We start from the raw sequence: 18,701 nt of genomic DNA, 5'->3' as shown, positions 1-18,701 counted from the left end.
CGCTACTGCTCCTATTCGAGGAAAGCTATAAGACAGAATTGCTGCCTGACTCCTTAAGAGAAGGCACTATCTCTCTCTTGTTTAAGAAAGGAGCAAAGAATGACATAAAGAACTGGAGACCCCTCAGCCTGTTAGGCGTGGACACTAAGATCCTGTCCAAAGCCCTTTTCCTGCGCCTAAAAAATGTAGTGGCCTCACTGGTAGGGAAAGAACAGACTTGTGGGATAGCAGGACGCCTGATGAGCGACAACCTGGCCTTGTTGAGGGATGTCTGTCTGTACTCGGAGGATCGCTCCCTCCCTCTGTGCATTTTAGGTGTAGACCTAGAAAAGGCCTTTGACCGCCTAAACCGGCAGTACTTAACATCGGTACTTGAGCACATGAAGTTTGGCCCCATCATGAGAAAGTGGATTAACCTGCTGTACACAGGTAGCAACAGCAGAGTAATGGTTAATGGCAATAGATCACGCCCCTTTGAAGTCTGTTCAGGGGTGAGGCAGGGCTGCCCATTATCCCCCTTGTTATTTGTTTTGGCTATGGAGCCCTTAGCCTGTGCCTTGCGCCAGGATCAGGCCATTAATGGGATACCAGTGCCTGGAAGTGGGGGAGGAGAGGTAAAGACGTCTCTATACATGGATGACGTCACCCTGCTCCTCTCTGACAATGCCTCAATTAGCAGAGCTCTGCAGTGCTGTGATCGTTTCTCTTTGGCTTCCTCTGCAAAAATTAACAAATCTAAGAGTGAGATTTTTTATCAGAACTGGAGGGAGCCAAAAGAAGGACATGATCTCAGGCTGCAAGAGAAGAGAATTAAGGTCCTGGGGGTGTATTTTGGAGAAGAGATGGGAACAGTAAATTGGCAGAACAAATTGCCAATCTTAAACAAAAAACTGATGCAATGGAAGGACCGAGACCTCACCATGACAGGGAAGGTGCTGGTCATCAAAGCTGAGCTCTTGCCTATCTTGAATTTTCTGGCTTCTACCTTCCCAATCCCACACCGTGTTGCGGCGGTGCTGAGGAGATTGATGTTTCAATTTCTATGGGGTGGGAAGCAGGAAAGACTCAGAAGGGAAATAATGTACAGGCCGCTACCCTCAGGGGGGAAGTCTGTCCCAGATATTGCTACGAAGCTGCTGTGCATTTTCCTGGCCTCTGTGCTGAGAGGCTTTGCAACAGCACCTGCAGCGCGTACCTGGACTTATTTTTCCAGGCTCTGGATAGGTAGGGAGGTGTTCAGAGTGTGGGGTGTCAGACCCAAGCTGGATGTCCCACTCTCTGACACATGCCCTGCAATTTATGGGACAGTTAAAAGTTTTCTAAGATCTCACCCAATTGGCCATATTCCCCTCCGAGATGTCAGCGTCCAAAAACTGGAAGATTTTGTTGCACCCCAGAACAATAGGCAGACCCCTGTGGGCATTTTAACATCAGCCCAAACAAGGAAGGTGTGGAAACACACATCCTCTAAGTTTCTGTGCAACATTCACAGAGATTTAGCCTGGAGTGTCGTCCACCAGTGCTTACCGGTACGAACTTTCTTGTACCGTAGGGGCCTCACCCCCAGCCCTCGCTGCGTTAGGGTGGGCTGCGGCGAGGAGGAGACTGTGACCCATCTCCTGTGGTCCTGCTTTTTTGCTAAGGCCTTCTGGGCACAGTTTGAAGATTGGTTGCAAGCTCTCTCGCCCCAATTTACCCTGACCGCTGCTTTCGTCATATACGGCATCTCTCCTGTCAAACTTCCTCCTGACGTGTTTGACAGGATTTGGGCCGTGGTGAACAGTGGGAAAGACGCCCTGTGGAGAGTGAGGAACATGGGGCTGTTCAAAGGCATCGAGGTCCCAGTCAAGGCAGCAGGTAGCCTGGCCCTGTTCATCACCCGAGATAACTATTACCTCAGAGATCTGTGGAGAGAAGGGAGGGAGGAAGCAGAAAATCTGTGGGAAATAGAGAGCATAGGTCAATATCTCAAGAAACTGTGAAAAACATTATCATGTTTAAGTAAAGAATGTGATTTGCACCAGAAAAAAAGAAATTGTTGCTATGTAACTGGTACCGTGTCAAATGTAATGAGATGTGATCATATATACTGTTTTAAGTATGTATATTAATGTAAAGCTTTCTAAATTGTGATGCCCTGTACTTTTTTGTGAAAAGAAAATAAAGTTCTTAAAAATCGAAATCGGTGCATTGCCAACCACGACCGGTAGGGCAGAGGCTTTGGAAGCGGCCTGGGCTCCTGCAGCTGGGTGGCCACGCACTCTGGTTTCTCTTCATCTCGTACAAATCTTTCGCCTTTTACTAAAGATTTCCGTGGAGAGGAGCATGAATGAGTTCCATGCAATTTTTATGCTACCCTGCCTTTGGGTGGGGCGCAGCTGGGGCCCGTTCAGCTCCGGGCTCATCGCCTGCGGCTCTCGGCTTGCGGGCGTGCCCAATCCGTGCTGCGGCGACGCGATGACTCGGAAAACAACCGGCCACACTGTACGGAAACGACGCACTCTGGGAAGCCACTATGCAAATCGAGTTCCCAAGATCCCCGGCGGCCAAACACATCCCGCCCGCCTGTGAAAAGAGCAGGAATCAGAAGGCCAGAGATCCAGGACTCACGGGACAGATGGCCACAACCGCAGTAACAAGAGCGATTGCCAGCGATTGTTTTCTCTCTTTGACCAGCCCAGCTGCGCCCCACCCGAAGGCAGGGAAGCACAAAAATTGCATGGAACTCATTCATGCTCCTCTCCACGGAAATCTTTAGTAAAAGGCGAAAGATTTGTACGAGATGAAGAGAAACCAGAGTGCGTGGCCACCCAGCTGCAGGAGGCCAGGCCGCCTCCAAAGCCTCTGCCCTACCGGTCGTGTTTGGCAATGCACCTGGCCTCACAAACGAGCCGGTGTGGCCCGTTCAGCTCCGGGCTCATCGCCTGCGGCTCTCGGCTTGCGGGCGTGCCCAATCCGTGCTGCGGCGACGCGATGACTCGGAAAACAACCTTCCACACTGTACGGAAACGACGCACTCTGGGAAGCCGCTATGCAAATCGAGTTCCCAAGATCCCCGGCGGCCAGACACATCCCACCCGCCAGTGAAAAGAGTAGGAATCAGAAGGAATCAGAAGATCCAGGACTCACGGGACAGATGGCCACAACCGCAGTAACAAGAGCGATTGCCAGCGATTGTTTTCTTTCTTTGACCAGGCCGCCTCCAAAGCCTCTGCCCTACCGGTCGTGGTTGGCAATGCACCTGGCCTCATAAACGAGCCGGTGTGGCCCGTTCAGCTCCGGGCTCATCGCCTGCGGCTCTCGGCTTCCGGGCGTGCCCAATCCGTGCTGCGGCGACGCGATGACTCGGAAAACAACCGGCCACACTGTACGGAAACGACGCACTCTGGGAAGCCGCTATGCAAATCGAGTTCCCAAGATCCCCGGCGGCCAGACACATCCCGCCCGCCAGTGAAAAGAGCGGGAATCAGAAGGCCAGAGATCCAGGACTCACGGGACAGATGGCCACAACCGCAGTAACAAGAGCGATTGCCAGTGATTGTTTTCTCTCTTTGACCAGCCCAGCTGCGCCCCACCCGAAGCCAGGGAAGCACAAAAATTGCATGGCACTCATTCATGCTTCTCTCCACAGAAATCTTTAGTAAAAGGCGAAAGATTTGTACAAGATGAAGAGAAACCAGAGTGCGTGGCCACCCAGCTGCAGGAGCCCAGGCCGCCTCCAAAGCCTCTGCCCTACCGGTCGTGGTTGGCAATGCACCTGGCCTCACAAACGAGCCGGTGTGGCCCGTTCAGCTCCGGGCTCATCGCCTGCGGCTCTCGGCTTGCGGGCGTGCCCAATCCGTGCTGCGGCGACGCGATGACTCGGAAAACAACCGGCCACACTGTACGGAAACGACGCACTCTGGGAAGCCGCTATGCAAATCGAGTTCCCAAGATCCCCGGCGGGCAGACACATCCCGCCCGCCCGTGAAAAGAGTAGGAATCAGAAGGAATCAGAAGATCCAGGACTCACGGGACAGATGGCCACAACCGCAGTAACAAGAGCGATTGCCAGCGATTGTTTTCTCTCTTTGACCAGCCCAGCTGCGCCCCACCCAAAAGCAGGGTAGCATAAAAATTGCATGGAACTCATTCATGCTCCTCTCCACGGAAATCTTTAGTAAAAGGCGAAAGATTTGTACAAGATGAAGAGAAACCAGAGTGCGTGGCCACTCAGCTGCAGGAGCCCAGGCCGCCTCCAAAGCCTCTGCCCTACCGGTCGTGGTTGGCAATGCACCTGGCCTCACAAACAAACCGTTCAGCTCCGGGCTCATCACTCGACTGCATCTTTTTCTGCAACCTCTGTCGGGCGCTGCGGGAGCCCATCGGCCACAAGTACCAGTACTTTGTCAGGCTGTGGCTCTCCATCCCGATGAGGTACTTGGTCCAGTGGTCAAACACTGGGCCCAAGGCAGAGAGGCGACCGAAGTTCTACACCCATGCTGTCAAGTGGAGCAGGAAGTACGAGGCCACGAGACAGCTGGAGCTCTGCACCAACCACAGAGCTCTGTACAAAGAGGTGAGGGGGCATCTGGTCGCCGACGAAAGGCTGCAAGTTCCCAGACAAGTCTGGGAAAGGACGCAGCCGAAAGAACTGGACAATCAACTAAAGGACCTCAACTGGATGGCCGTACACAAGAGACTGGCCACCAGAGAGGTTCTCTACAGACACTCGCTTACCAGGAATCCGCATTGCCCCCGGGACACGTGTTTCGTCGAGGAGACTCAGGAGCACGTGTTCTGGAGCTGCCCCTTCGCCAAGGCGGTGTGGGGCAGAATGGACAACACTATGCAACTCCTGGAGACGGGTGCGGTGCTCAGTTACCAGTACATTCTGCTGGGGCTGGCACCTACCGGAGTGGACAAGGGGACGCAGTTCCTGATGTGGCTGCTGCTGTCCCTCACAAAGAAAGGCCTGTGGGATGCAAGGAACAATCTCATCCGGCACAACATCGAGTGGGGAGCGAGGGAGCTGGAGGAGAGGATCCTGGCGGACCTCAGGAGGAGGATGAAGCGCGACGTTGCCAAATGGGGTTTCCCTACGGCAAAGGAGCGCTGGAAAGGACTATGGACCCTGTACAGGGACTAAGGATTAACAGCAAGTGGTAGGGTTTGGAGGGACTCTCACAATAGCGCAAATCCGCCCACCCTTGCAACGATTGATAACGGACAATCACCGCCGTTCCGCCGTCGTTTTTCGGAGAGTTACTGTGTGAGATGTGTACTTTTGCGATGTTTTTTTTTCTGATTAAAGTATATTTTATAAGAAAAAATCCTCGCTGGACCCGCTCCACCGGGGGGCCCCACACTGGCCCTCGTTCTGAGGAGCAGGAGTGGGGGAGGGGTCCTCGCTGTTCTCGGGGGTTTTCAAACCCTCGTGCTTGTCTGGTGCAGTCTGCGGTTGTGGGGGCGTAGTGGATCTCTCTTCCACCGGCCCCGGATCCACAGCAGGACTGATCCTGGCTGGAGGCTGAGAGTCTTTGTCCAACAAGGGTTCTTTGTTTGACTTGTTGTTTGCTTTGGCTTTTCGGGCCGGTTTGGCTGAAACAAGCACTGCCTCATCCTTTCTCATTTTGAGTTTATTGGCGTAGGCGTGAGGGCAGTTCTTAAAAACGTGTCCTTCCGAGCCACATAAATTGCACTTTGGCAGCATTGAACAGTCAGAGGTTAAATGTCCCTGTTTGCCACAGGTCTTGCAGCATTTCACAGTGAAGGACGATGCCAGGTGTCCCACAGCACCACAGCGCCGACACACCTTTGGTTGTCCCACATAAAAAACATAGCCATTGCAGGCGCCCAGCCTGATTGTAGAGGGCAGGTGCCTTAAGCCTCCATTTACATTGTCCGGTAGCAAGCGAACCTCAAATTTCCTTGCTCCTGTTTTTATACCGTCAACATCTGTAACCTCAGTTCCATGGTGGACGGTGCAGTACTGGTTAAGCCAGGTGTGAATGTCCTCCGTCTTTGCCAGTTCCGAGAACATAACAACATGCACGGTTTTCCTCTCTCTCTGTGTCAAAGGCTGCAAGTTGATCTTCTCAAGAGCAGGAACTTTCCCTCTTTTTGCCTCAAACACATCCACACATTGTTCAAACAGAGGATAGGTAGCAAATACAACCTCAAATGCTTTCTGACCTGGGAGAGCGAAGATAAAATCCAAGTGCCGAGGTTCAAAGCCAAGTTCCTTCTGCAACACTTTTCTGCTGAACTGCATACAATCCATGAAGAGGTCATCCAAAAGCTCAAAACGCACAGCATTCTTGCGGGATCCAAAAGTTGACATTTTGTAAACTGCAAAACAAACACTGCTTCCACAAAACAAGAAAACAATCCAACAACCCCACCTACAGGCTGATCAAGGTATCTCCCCTGCCAGGTAAGTATGAGCTGTACAAACCCCTGCAAGCGGCCCGCACCCACAGCACAAAGCGCGCAGCCTAGGCCAGCTCCTCGCCCCACACACCACCGCCTCCTGCTGGGCCCACTGTTTCGCACACTCACACGCCACACTAACACTCAAAAGGGTGGGCAAAACGAGAAAACGAGCGCGCCGTTTCCTATACATCTGCAGTCGCCAATGCGCATTCGCAGCATGTCCCGGGACGATATTCGGCCTCATTTGCATAACACCAGACCGGCAGATCGCTACGCAAGCTCGCGTCGTGCGCCTGCCACACACCGAACAAACACCGGAGCCTTTTCAGCAATTTCCAAAAAACGGGCCTGCTCGCCTGCCCACAAGGTTTGTCTCTTACCCGCTCTCCAGAGCCTGCTGCCTTCTGTGCTGTTCTCTCGGCACCGCTGCAGCGCACACAACTCCTGCAGCGCGGGGAGAAAGTTTCCACGCTCCGCCGCAGGGAAGGCTCGCTCCGTGCGCACACGTCCTTTCAATGCCAGTTCAACAAGTGCTCCGCATTAGCAGCGTCGGGGCTCCAGCGTGTCGCACCTCACCTCACCTCGCACAGCCCCCTCCTTGAATGTCTGGCGCTGGGCATGCCCCGCTCTCCTCCACCTTATCTTATCGCGTGTGACCACCGACAATGGCCACAATACCGGGGAATGGCACCTGTAAAGTGTTAATTGGGGCACAGGAACAGCCCGTCTCGTCTCGGGGGCCGGCTTCAAAGACAATACAGCAAACACAGCGGGGCGGGGGAAGTAGATGACACGACACATGCAGGTACATTCAGCTCCGGCGGGAAAAATTCATTTGTCGGCTTTTTCAAGTGCTGGGAGCCGAGTAATCCTTCGCTTGTATCGTTTCTCCCCGGTGACTAGATCTCACCCTGCGACTCTCGACTGGGCTCACCCACGGCAGCCCAGCAGGTGTGAGCCTAGCCGGCACCCGGATGGGAGATTCCCCCCGGAAAAGCTCAGGTTGCTGCTGCTCCTGCAAGACGTGTGACTGGGACCAGTAGGGAGCGCTCACCCTGCGGTCTGTGTGGCTTTCTTATGCCCCAGCATCCTGATGGCGACACTCTGCTGCACAAACAGGCGCCGTCCTTCGGGGGAGGCGTAAAACCGAGGTCCCGACCCTCCTTGGCCATTAAGAAATCCCAGGGCGTCTCTCAAAATGAGACGCCGCGGGTGTCACTCTGGTGTTAGTGTTCCCCTTTACCAATCAGTCGGGGTCTCCTCCTAATCCCCGTCTCATATGTAACAATCAACGACGAGGCCTCCCTGTCCCGCGATATTGTACTTGTCTCCTGGCCGCTGGCTGGCACCGTGAGATTTAGCACTCGCGCAAGAGATCGGGGGCAGAGCGCGAACGCGGTCTCCCGCCCCCACAAAGTGTGCGCTCCAGGTTCCCTCTCAGGGCTCTGCAACACAGCGGAAAGGCAGCGAGAAGGAGCCTCTTGCTCTGACGCCGCAAGGCCACAAGAGGGCGGAGGCGCCGCGCGCCAGGCCGACGTGTTGGATTGGTGCGCTTTATGTGCTGAAATAAACACGCCACAGCCCAGAAATGTTTTGAGTGCTGTGCATTGGAGGTTTATGTCTTGTGAAAGACACGACATAAAGCAGTTTGTTTGTTCTCCTCCAGTGCGCGACAAGTCAACACAAGGGAGCACATTCGCCAACATCCAGGTACACAATGCGATTTGGAAAGAAGCTCCTTTCCAAAGAGCTGCACACGAACGATCCTTCAGTCCCGCTAGGGGGGCGCGGAGCCCCAGCCACACACAGCTTCAAGTAGCGAGTCAGGCGCCATGGCTTTTGCTTGCGGCCACACCACCCTGGATGTTCCCGATCTCGTCTGATCTCAGAAGCTAAGCAGGGTTGGGCCTGGTTAGTACTTGGATGGGAGACTGCCTGGGAATATCAGGTGCTGCAAGCTTTTGCTCTCTCGGCCAGCAGGGGTCGCCGTTGGTACCGTAGGTTTTGGGAGGAAAACCTGGAGGATGGAAAGGTGATCTATAGCCTCATCTCTAGAGATGTTTTGTTGCTATGGCATGTGTGTGACCCATATAAAAAAAAAACCATTTGTAAAACGAATATCGAAGCTGCCTCTAAATCTGCAAATGAAGATGAGTCGATAAACCACTTGTTTTTCGTATAACTATACATATATTCATCTATTACTGATTTCATTCATTGAGCACGGATATAATAGAGGTACAGCCATTCACTGTTTGACATGTCTGCACTGGTACAGAACCTAGCAATCAGAAAATGGGTGAAACTGTCTTGAGAATTAGCATACAGTACCGAGGCTCCCATGACCAAATAAAGGCTAACCTCGATAATCAGCCTAAATAATGCAGACTACAGCAAAATGACTGACTTTGAAAAGGGATGAATGTCCGGAAGGAGTAGCGTAACCAGCTTGAAATGCTTCTCCGGACCTCTAACTAAAAGAAACCGAGAACCAGCAGTGGCATCGACTCCTTTCGAACTGGGATCCTATCGCAGCTCGTGGTGTCATAACTCTTCCGTATCTGATATTGGACCAAGCACATCAGGGGAGAGCGCAAACGCAGTCCCCCACTACCAGAAATTAGGCAGTCGAGATTCCCACATTTGGGGAATTCGCAGGGGTCAGCACAGCCGGAGTGCAATGGCCGAGCCTCGCTCTGGGTGAATCGATTTTTTAAGAACTTTATTTTCTTTTCACAAAAAAATACAGGACATCACAAATTAGAAAGCTTTACATTAATATACATACTTAAAACAGTATATATAATCACATCTCATTACATTTTGACACGGTACCAGTTGCGTAGCAACAATTTCTTTTTTTCTGGTGCAAATCACATTCTTTACTTAAACATGATAATGTTTTTCACAGTTTCTTGAGATATTGACCTATGCTCTCTATTTCCCACAGATTTTCTGCTTCCTCCCTCCCTTCTCTCCACAGATCTCTGAGGTAATAGTTCTCTCGGGTGATGAACAGGGCCAGGCTACCTGCTGCCTTGACTGGGACCTCGATGCCTTTGAACAGTCCCATGTTCCTCACTTTCCACAGGACGTCTTTCCCACTGTTCACCACGGCCCAGATCCTGTCAAACACGTCAGGAGGAAGTTTGAGAGGAGAGATGCCGTTGTAGCAGCAATGCTTGTTAATAAGACAGAATTAAGCGGTGGTATGCTGTCCTAAATGAGGCCCCATCTCACCCCCCATCTCTGTGGTGCAGCCACAGAGAAAGTATTCATGCAGGCTGATTTAAGATGTTTTCTTTTGATAAGGGACAGCTCCCAGATGGGGATGTACTTAGCTAAGCCTGGCTATCATGATCAATGGTCATCCATTGGCGCCTATCTGTCTAGGGAGTGCCGAATGGACATCTGGACTGCATTCCTAAGTGTCAAGAGTAAGTGACTCATATCTCACCTTGACCAAACAATCAGGGACTGGCAGGGCGTGGTAATACCACGTGGGTCTCCAATGCCCGCCAAACTCTCAACCAATCAGCACACATCTGGGTCTTGGTCAAAAAGGGAGCGCAAGCTCAGTTCTGGGCTCTCCTTGGCCATTTTCGCGCATCCTCAGAGACAATCACGTGACAACTGCTGTTGTCTGCAAAGGGACTTGGACTTTGTTCTAAGCTCGAGGCCGCGGATCCCGTACGTACTCAGAATTCTACCAACGTGAATGCGCCGCTTGATCAACGGCAGCCTACAGTTGGACCCTCGTTGACAACCTGAATAGCTTATTCAGAAGCAGCGCTGGACCGGGAACGAACCAGCTTCTTCCCAGGCAAAAGAGTGACTTGTGAGGACTCGCGGTCACACACTGTGCATAGAGACTTTCTACTAGCCAGCCGGACTGCTGGTAGATCCCCTCGGAGCAACGACTGCCCTGCGTGCCGCAGTCAGATTCCTCTGCCCGTCCTACTCCGAGCTGCACCTCGACTGGTTGGCCGGTAGCCAGAGGACGCCGGGACAACGCCCATTGGACAACCGCTGGAACAGAGACTGCAACAGAGCCTGTCAGCTGGTTTGGTGTTCGTTGCTGGGAAATTCCAAATCCATACACAGTGGATAAGTAAACCCCATGTTCTACATTGCGTCTCGAGAATTCAATTGTACCTTAAAACAAGTTGTTATCAATTTAATTCATGAGTAATGTATTTACTTCCGAGTTTAGAGTAACAGTGGGTAATAACACTGATTAGCGATTTGGTAACCGAACGATATATATTGATATATATTCTCTGTTGTGTATCTCTTTGTGTTGGCATCTCTTCGAGATTATATACCTTGTATATTGATAACCCTCACAGTAAGGTCTGCCACTCATATCCAGGCAGACTAGTATATGTTTGGTGTACAGTTTATATTAATAAATGTATCCCGTGTATTGTACCCATGTGTGTGCCTTGTTAGTTGTTCTGACGATTGATTTTCTAAAAGCCCCAACGAACAACCTCGTGATTACTGCTACAATTAATAATTGTCTCAGTAAATCCATCAAACCACTACACTGTAATGTGTGTGAAAAGTTCAAAAGTGTATACTGGGATGTTTCTCTATTTTAAAACCTACTGATGAAATAAAGTGGTTCACATTTCACATGCTATTTGTCCATGCTATTTGTCTTGCAAGTTCTTTCTGTGACACTTTACTCAGTCAGTGTGTGTGTGTGTGCTTGATGTTTTTTGAGACATGCTATCAGGGTCAACCAGTCTGACACCCGGCCGCGGCTGGCTCTCACACCCCGTGAACTCGTGGCCCTCACCAGACTTCCCACACCGCCGATTCCCTAGGGTTATGATAGAGCGCGCTCAAACCTGCAGCAGACATGATTGCCTTCCAACCCTCGTTGCTAATACGTGCTTTCATACACTTATTTATAAATCTAGGGGGATGCGGTGGTGGGCATTTGGACCCTTAGACCCGGGGCTGCTCTGGAGGGGGCGGGACATATGCCCATAGAGCTGGGAAGGTTAAAGATTTCTCCAAGCCCATAGTTTTTCTTTTCACCTCAAATGGCCATGATCTCTCAATGACTGACTTATTTTAATGTAATCTTCTCTATTCTCTTGCAGGTTTTGACTTCACACCTTTCTTCACCTCTCTGCACTTTGCACTTCCTGAGTGGCCTCTCTGCCGCTCCTGCCTCCTCCCCTCTCCCAGCTTTTGATCTTCTGTGCTATTTAATCTTTGTAATCTCCCCTTTCTCACACCTGAAGAAGGCTTCACAGCCGAAACGTTGCGTTTTCTCTCTTCTCTTTTCAGTATGGAATAAACCTATTACTTGTTCTTTTGAAGACTACACATGCTGACGTAGTTTAGTTCAGGTGGGTAGGTGTTTCAATATACATTTGTAAATGTCAATTTAAAACTGTAAAAATAGTAAGATTGTAACTTTACTTTTAAACTTGGCAAGAAATAGATGCATGGCAGTTTACACCCTGGAAAGGACACCAGTCCATCACAGGGCAAAGACAAACACACTCACCTGGAGGTCCAGGTTTACCTGAAGCCCACTAATCTACCACTATGCTTTTGGACTATGGGAGGAAACTAGAGCTCCTATTTGAAACCCACTTGAACACAGGGAGAACAAAACTAAGTACTAAGAACTCAGACAGCTCAAATTGAACCCAGGGCCCCAAGGCTGAGGCAACAATACTGTGTTACTTCCGAGTTTAGAGTAACTGTGCGACAGTGCTGCCTATAAACATATAGGCAGCACATATCAAGCCTTACAAGAAATCATTAACACCCTCAACACACACCACAGGTCCATTAAACTCAAATACACCAAGTATGGTAGCCTGATAGACGTCCTAGACACCACCATATACAAGGTTTCTTCCTTCAACAACACAGACAAACTGGACATCAAGGTATTTTTCCAAGACACATTCACACGGCTTACTGCACAAGGATAGCTTCCACCCAAAACATACTTCCAAAGGACTGGTAAAATCACAACTCCTACAGTTCCACAAAATCTGTACACAACAACAAGACTTTGAGGAAGCCAAATACACACTCTTCCAAGCTTTACACCAGAGAGGATACATACAAAGTTTCCTCAAAAATGTGGCACAAACATTTCTGAATAGAAAAACTCCAGATGACAGAATAATACCCCTGAACACATCATATTCTCAACACAGCCTAAAAACCAACCAAAAACCATGACATTAGAAAACACAAACATACTGAGGGAGCACAAAAAAACAAAAACCTTCAGGATGAATTAGTCCAAAGCAAGCTAAAACCTGTACAAAACAGATCATATACACCAAGAGCCAAACATTTCATAACAGAAAACAATGATCCAAGACAACAAAACTAAAGAAATCTTCCAGTTGCAAAGGGCACTCTCAGAAAACATCAATAACGCCATCTACAGCATCCAGTGCAAAAAGTGCGGGGTGACCTATGTGGGGGAAACAGGTAACTCCATCCGAACCCGACAGGCACAACACAGGTACATCAGGAACTATGGGACTGGACAAAGACAGAAAGAAAAAGGAAAGGGAGTAGATCAAAAGGCTTGATACTATCTTTCCACAAGGCCTGAACATCAGAAGAACTGGGAAGGTTTTAGTCATTGGAAGGAGAGTGCTCTCCTTGTCCCAGATGGTCCCCTCTTGGATAAAATCTGGGAGAAAGAGCTTTGTTCCCCTCTCCTAACTAGCCAGATCCTAAAGGGACTGGAACTCTTCATCGTCACCATACTAACACTTAGGCACCAAACAGAAGAATAACTGAAACCAATCAGCTATGGAAACTCGTACAGCTCCCACAGTCCTACTAGGCAGGTAAACAAAAGACCCTGATTGCTTATTGAGATGTAAATGGTCCATGCATAATCCCCAGCAGGGAAAGCAGAAACCCATTCACCAACTGAAACTGCACCTACTCACACAGAAACGTACAGAAGGAACGTGTTTTATACTTGTATTCTAGTTTGTCGTATAAGTAAAAATGTTTAAATGTGTATTTTGTATTCCTACTGTCCCCCAGTTCTTAAAAGCCATCAGCAGGCTCTCAGGAAGATGGTGGCCCAGGCTGGACTGGACAGGAAGCACTCCCTGGATGCTCCTCACCGGGCTGGGTTTAAACAGGACCTTACCAAGGATCTTGGAGTGGCAGATTGCTCTCAGGAGGTATTTATTTTTTAAAGGCATTTAAAATTGAGCAGTGATATTTCCATACCACATGTTTTTACTCCTTAGCTTAAAATTCACCCATGTGAAATGTCAGCCATAAACATAGTGACTCTACAATTTGTCAGGTAGAAAATGTTTCCAGATTCCTGTTTTTATGGATTCATCTGCATCTTCCTTAAACTTTGTAAAGGGCCTATCCAAAACAACAATTATTGTAACCAAATGAAGACCACTGGACTGTCTCACCAAATCATTGCTAATTATATTAAAAACATAAACCATTTTCCGGGCTACATCGTAAATGATATCAGTGTGAAAGTAGAGGATCCCAGCCTGGCTAACCTCATCATCAACTTCCAAAGTATCCTAAAGGATATTCAGAAGAAGAACATTAAGAATGTTGCCAAGAGATTACTAAAAATAGGTCATTTTCATTTTAAAAACTTCTTTCAGTTGTACTTTTAATCTGAATACAAAAAAAGTTGATGAGTATTAATTTCTCCCACAGATATAGACAGTTGCAGAGTCCAGAACCAAGTACGAAGGATTGCTGGAAGGTGTTGATGGTTGCAAAGAGAAAGATGTGTTGCACAGACTGGGCAAGACATCACCTTGCCTGAGCAGCTTCTTGTACTGTATTACCTGCAGGCCTTTCTCCACCTGAAGCACCTGCAGCACCCAGGGGTGGTAAAGAACATGACAGTAAGAATAATTTGAACCTGCACAAAAACTGTGCATTGATGCTCGTGAAAAACACTGAGCCTGCCTCCCGGATAAGGAGACAAATCAGAAGATGGATAAATCCATCAAAGAGAAAAGACAATGTAAGGGCTGTAAGAAAGTCAATTATAATCAACGAACAGCCTGTCATAATTTTGTCTGTGAAGAAGAGCTCCTCTGTGATTACAGCATTTCCAGGAAATCATTTCAAAATGAAGGACAAGCTCTGGAGTGGTTGGTTCACTGACCATTTCCAAAAAAGAAACTAAGTATATTAACAACCGCATTCCTTTGGTGCTTCCTTACCACCCTAACACACTTCCTATCCCCAGGACCATTAACCACAACTTTTCCATCCTACAGGATGATCCCTCCATTGGGGCCCTCTTTTCTGATCGCCCTATCATCTCATATCGCCGACCACCTAATCTGCGTAACCTCCTTGTTCACAGCTCCCTTGACCGCCCTAAACAACCATCCACACCTGGCACTTTTCCTTGCAACAGAACTCGCTGTATCACCTGCAAGTACACAGCCACCACCACACTCATTCAAGGCCCCTCAGGACAATTCCGGATCACCCAGACAGCATCTTGTACCTCCAGCAACCTTATTTACTGTATCTCTTGCAGTAAATGCCCAGCCATTTACATTGGAGAAACAGGAAGAAGACTCGGAGACAGCTTCAGAGAACACGTCAGGGCTGTGAAGATTAAAGATCTCTCCAAGCCCATTGTTTCTCATTTCACCTCTGACGGCCACGACCACTCTAATCTCTCCGTCTGTGTTCTCAAAGACGGTTTTCCGAACTCATACATCAGAAAGACCACCGAAACTAAAATTATTCTGCAGCTAGGATCACACATTCTCCCTTCCCTTAACGACAGACTAATGTTCTTTTAAATTTTCTCCATTCATTGGAAGTTTCATTTCACACCTCTTTGCACCCATTCTGACTTCACACCTCTTGATTGGCCTCTCTTTCTGTCCCCTACTCCCGCCTCTCACTCCTCCTCCCTCCTAACCTTTGTTCTCCCGCTACTTTACCTTTGCCTACTGCCCTGTCTCTCTCACACCTGAAGAAGGCTCCACGGCCGAAACGTTGTGTTCTCTTTCTTCTTTTTTTCAGCATGGAATAAACCTATTACTTGTTCCTAAGTATATTAAAGTGCATATTTTGAAGATATTCATTTTCTTGTACCTTGGAATTAATGTAAAAATTATATTCGTGTTAATGTCTTGAAAATAGCATTTCTCATTCTCATCAGCAAGGATATAAGGAAGGGATATGGGACTGCTAAAAAGATACATGATTTTCAGAAGAGTATAGAAGGCAGATAACTATCCCACTCAATTGTTACTGCAAAGAAATGCCACAGTGTAAACAAAAAGGTGAACCATTCTTGAAATTTATTGATAGAATCTGAATAGCACAGCATTCCCAGACCAGGCACTGGAGTTTCCTGCAGCGTTAGATGGGTAGTCTCTTGATAAGAGAGACATCGACAGTACTGGACTTCATGAACGACACCTTTCCAATTCATCGAGAAGAGAGCCCACAAGATGAGTCTAGAGAACAATTTCTTATAATATTAGTGGTAGTTTCTGAATAGGTTAAGGACAACATAGTTGTAGAGCTATCTTGCAACTTCTTAAAAGTTGTAAAAGTGATTACCATATTGCCAGTGGTTTATATTTAAAACCTAAAGATTTTAAATTGAATCTTTCTTAAACAAAGGACATTTTTCACAGGAACAGCAGCCTAAATCAGTTGATGACTGTAAATATGACAAGCTTGTGATAAATTTTAAAGTATAAAACAAAGTTGTATTGTTTTGGTTTTGTCTTCAACATCATATTAATAGGCATGTTATTTTTATAGCAGCTGCTTGCCATTCAGCACCAGCCAAGATGCCACAAGGTACATGAGATGACCCAGAAGTACTGTACTTAATAATACAGAGAAGAGCATATTGGGGGAAAAAAAAGAAGACAAGAAATATCCATTAAGCCAGAAGACAGGTGATGATCAGCATTTCAAAAGCAGACACTGGAGGTTGAATTCAAGTTTTAACAGTGATTGTCTATGTTTGGCTTCAACACAAATCATATTAATATGCTCACATTATTAATTTGTACATAGTGCCCAATATTCATTAAAGGCCACGTTCCCAGGAGTACACACGACCCAGCCAGAATGTAGCTAGCTGAAGTGCAGTGGACCTCAGGGAAAGGACTCTTGCCCACACGGATGTCTCTTCTCTGAAAACCACTGGATAAATGTATATGACGGTCTCTTCTCAGCTGTTGATTTTGTGAAAAACATTGAATATTAAAGATTGAAGTGTCACCATTCAATGAAGTTCAGACATAAGTATTATATTGATAAGCTATCTACTGATAGCTGTAGTACTTTAATATTGTACTGTTTGCTCTGGTTTTCAGACATCAGTCCAAGATCATTGGTGGGTTAATTGGTTTCTGGTAAAATTGGCCCCACGTGCGAGTGTGTGTGTTTACATTTCTATCTGGCATCCTCAAAAGATGGTTTTGTTTTCTTTTCTTAATTGCTCTTGATTACTAGAGTGTATTTGGCATGATACATTTGTGATAAATGCTTTTTCTTTGTGAATAGTCTTATTTTAATCTACATAATGTCAATGAGTTAGTACCTTAAAGAACAAGCAGTAAAAAAATGAAATTTCAGGTTTATTAGCTAAAGTTTTTATAAGTGAACTGAGATTCCTTTGCAGTGCAGAGACCTGTTTTTAATATGCTGCATGTGCTCATGATGGACTTGAAATTCATTTTTGTCACAATGCAAAAGTATAATAAATAGACAATATACTCTATTTATCAAGACTTGACTATTTTAATTCCATACTTCCATTGAATATATAAATAATCATTGTCTCACAGTGAAGACCTGGGTGACATAACAGGGGTCAGGGCTGTGTTGACTGGAGGTTTGTGTAGACTGGCCATTGTCTATGTGAGACTGTGGGATCACTGGGGATCCCCCCCCACCAACACCTGTAATATTGTCAAGTGGTGTAAAGTTAAAGTTTCCTCCATTAAGGGGTCACTATTTGTCACATTCTGGCTGAACAAGAGACAAGATAAACCTCCCACTGTCACTGACAGAGCAGTCTGGGAAACTCCATGCTAGACTGGACTGTTGTCGTTGGAAGATGGGGTCACAGGAGATGAAATAGATCACACAAGAGTAGCAGTCTTGCCTAGCTGTTATATCACTGACAGACTCACCCACACATTGAGAAGAGAGCACTGGCTTCTGTGAATAAAGCAGAACAATTCATTTTAACTGGTCAATCAGATCTAATGAATTTTATTGCCCTCAACAAGACTGGACAATTTACATCAACTTACTCCAGCCCCCCTTGTGGAAACAACCCCCAATTACTGTTCATGAGCTCCTGGCCGCACTTGTTCCCAGTGGAACAAGCCTGGAGCAGCAGAACAGAGGTTTTTGTTTATGTTGTAAAACAAGTCATCCCTTGGGAATACAAACTCTCCCTCTAGTCTGGTGGGTATCTTCTGTATTTGCCCCATATTCCCAGGGCTTCTCAGCTGAGTGATCCAAAGCTGATCTGCAAGGAGCTGAATTCCACACTGGGTTACAACAGACCCTGGTGGGAGAATGGGCAGGGGAGGGGCGGTTGTGCTCCTGAACTAGTCCCCTCCTCTCCTACTCTTGTATTTGCATCACAGTCTATAAACTCCAGCCCTATTGCTTTTCTTCCAGTTCATTTTTTTTAATACAGCTCGTGAATTATGTATACTCTTGTGAAGTATCAAGAAAGCACTCTTATCTTTATTTCACGTACAGTATACAGCAGACTGCTTGAATAAATAAATAAAAGCGCTATTCCCAACGGTCTAGCACAGTAACCACAACGCCAATAACTTTAACTAGAGAAAGAAACCCAGCTTCTGCTCAAAAGGAAAATAATAAATAAATTTTAAAGTTTTTATTGATACACAAGCAAAACCAATTTACAGTATTAAGTTCTACATAAAATTAAATAAGATACAAAAGCGAAGAATAAAAACACTAGACAGTTTTTGTGCAAGGCAAGAGGCATCACAAAAAAAGTTTCCAACATGACCTGCTGAAACATGACTTTTGATCCATCACCATTTGATTGCAACATGCTTGGGCCATAATGTCAACTTCCAGACCCTCTCAGTCTCTTTCTCCCCAAATCTTCTCCGGTGGATCAAAATGTAGTCTCTCAAATAAGACACAGCCTTCTGTATCACTGACAGAGGCCGAATTTTTTCCATTCTATATACCAATGTAGATCTAGTCTTCCATAAAGCTTCCCTTAGGCAACAGATGACCTGCCA

At 47.3% G+C, this 18,701-nt stretch overlaps 6 non-coding genes across 6 annotated transcripts; 2 read left to right on the top strand and 4 right to left on the bottom strand.

Annotated features, from left to right (window-relative positions):
- Positions 1–2,257: 2,257 nt before the first annotated feature.
- LOC148812545 (U5 spliceosomal RNA) lies at positions 2,258–2,372 on the top strand. The gene has a single exon (XR_016086334.1). It is a non-coding gene; the product is annotated as a U5 spliceosomal RNA (small nuclear RNA).
- Positions 2,373–2,685: 313 nt separating this feature from the next.
- Positions 2,686–2,802, bottom strand: LOC148812544 (U5 spliceosomal RNA). The gene has a single exon (XR_016086333.1). It is a non-coding gene; the product is annotated as a U5 spliceosomal RNA (small nuclear RNA).
- A 766-nt stretch (positions 2,803–3,568) lies between these two features.
- On the bottom strand, positions 3,569–3,685 carry LOC148812543 (U5 spliceosomal RNA). Its single transcript, XR_016086337.1, has one exon. It is a non-coding gene; the product is annotated as a U5 spliceosomal RNA (small nuclear RNA).
- A 404-nt stretch (positions 3,686–4,089) lies between these two features.
- On the bottom strand, positions 4,090–4,204 carry LOC148812542 (U5 spliceosomal RNA). The gene has a single exon (XR_016086336.1). It is a non-coding gene; the product is annotated as a U5 spliceosomal RNA (small nuclear RNA).
- A 4,051-nt stretch (positions 4,205–8,255) lies between these two features.
- Positions 8,256–8,374, top strand: LOC148812541 (5S ribosomal RNA). Its single transcript, XR_016086330.1, has one exon. It is a non-coding gene; the product is annotated as a 5S ribosomal RNA (ribosomal RNA).
- Positions 8,375–8,996: 622 nt separating this feature from the next.
- On the bottom strand, positions 8,997–9,161 carry LOC148812540 (U1 spliceosomal RNA). Its single transcript, XR_016086329.1, has one exon. It is a non-coding gene; the product is annotated as a U1 spliceosomal RNA (small nuclear RNA).
- Positions 9,162–18,701: the final 9,540 nt, after the last annotated feature.

This window comes from Atractosteus spatula (assembly GCF_055471065.1).
Source record: "Atractosteus spatula isolate fAtrSpa1 chromosome 10 unlocalized genomic scaffold, fAtrSpa1.hap1 SUPER_10_unloc_2, whole genome shotgun sequence".
NCBI classification, from domain to species: Eukaryota; Metazoa; Chordata; class Actinopteri; order Semionotiformes; family Lepisosteidae; genus Atractosteus; species Atractosteus spatula.
This window is presented reverse-complemented; position numbering and strand designations above follow the sequence as displayed.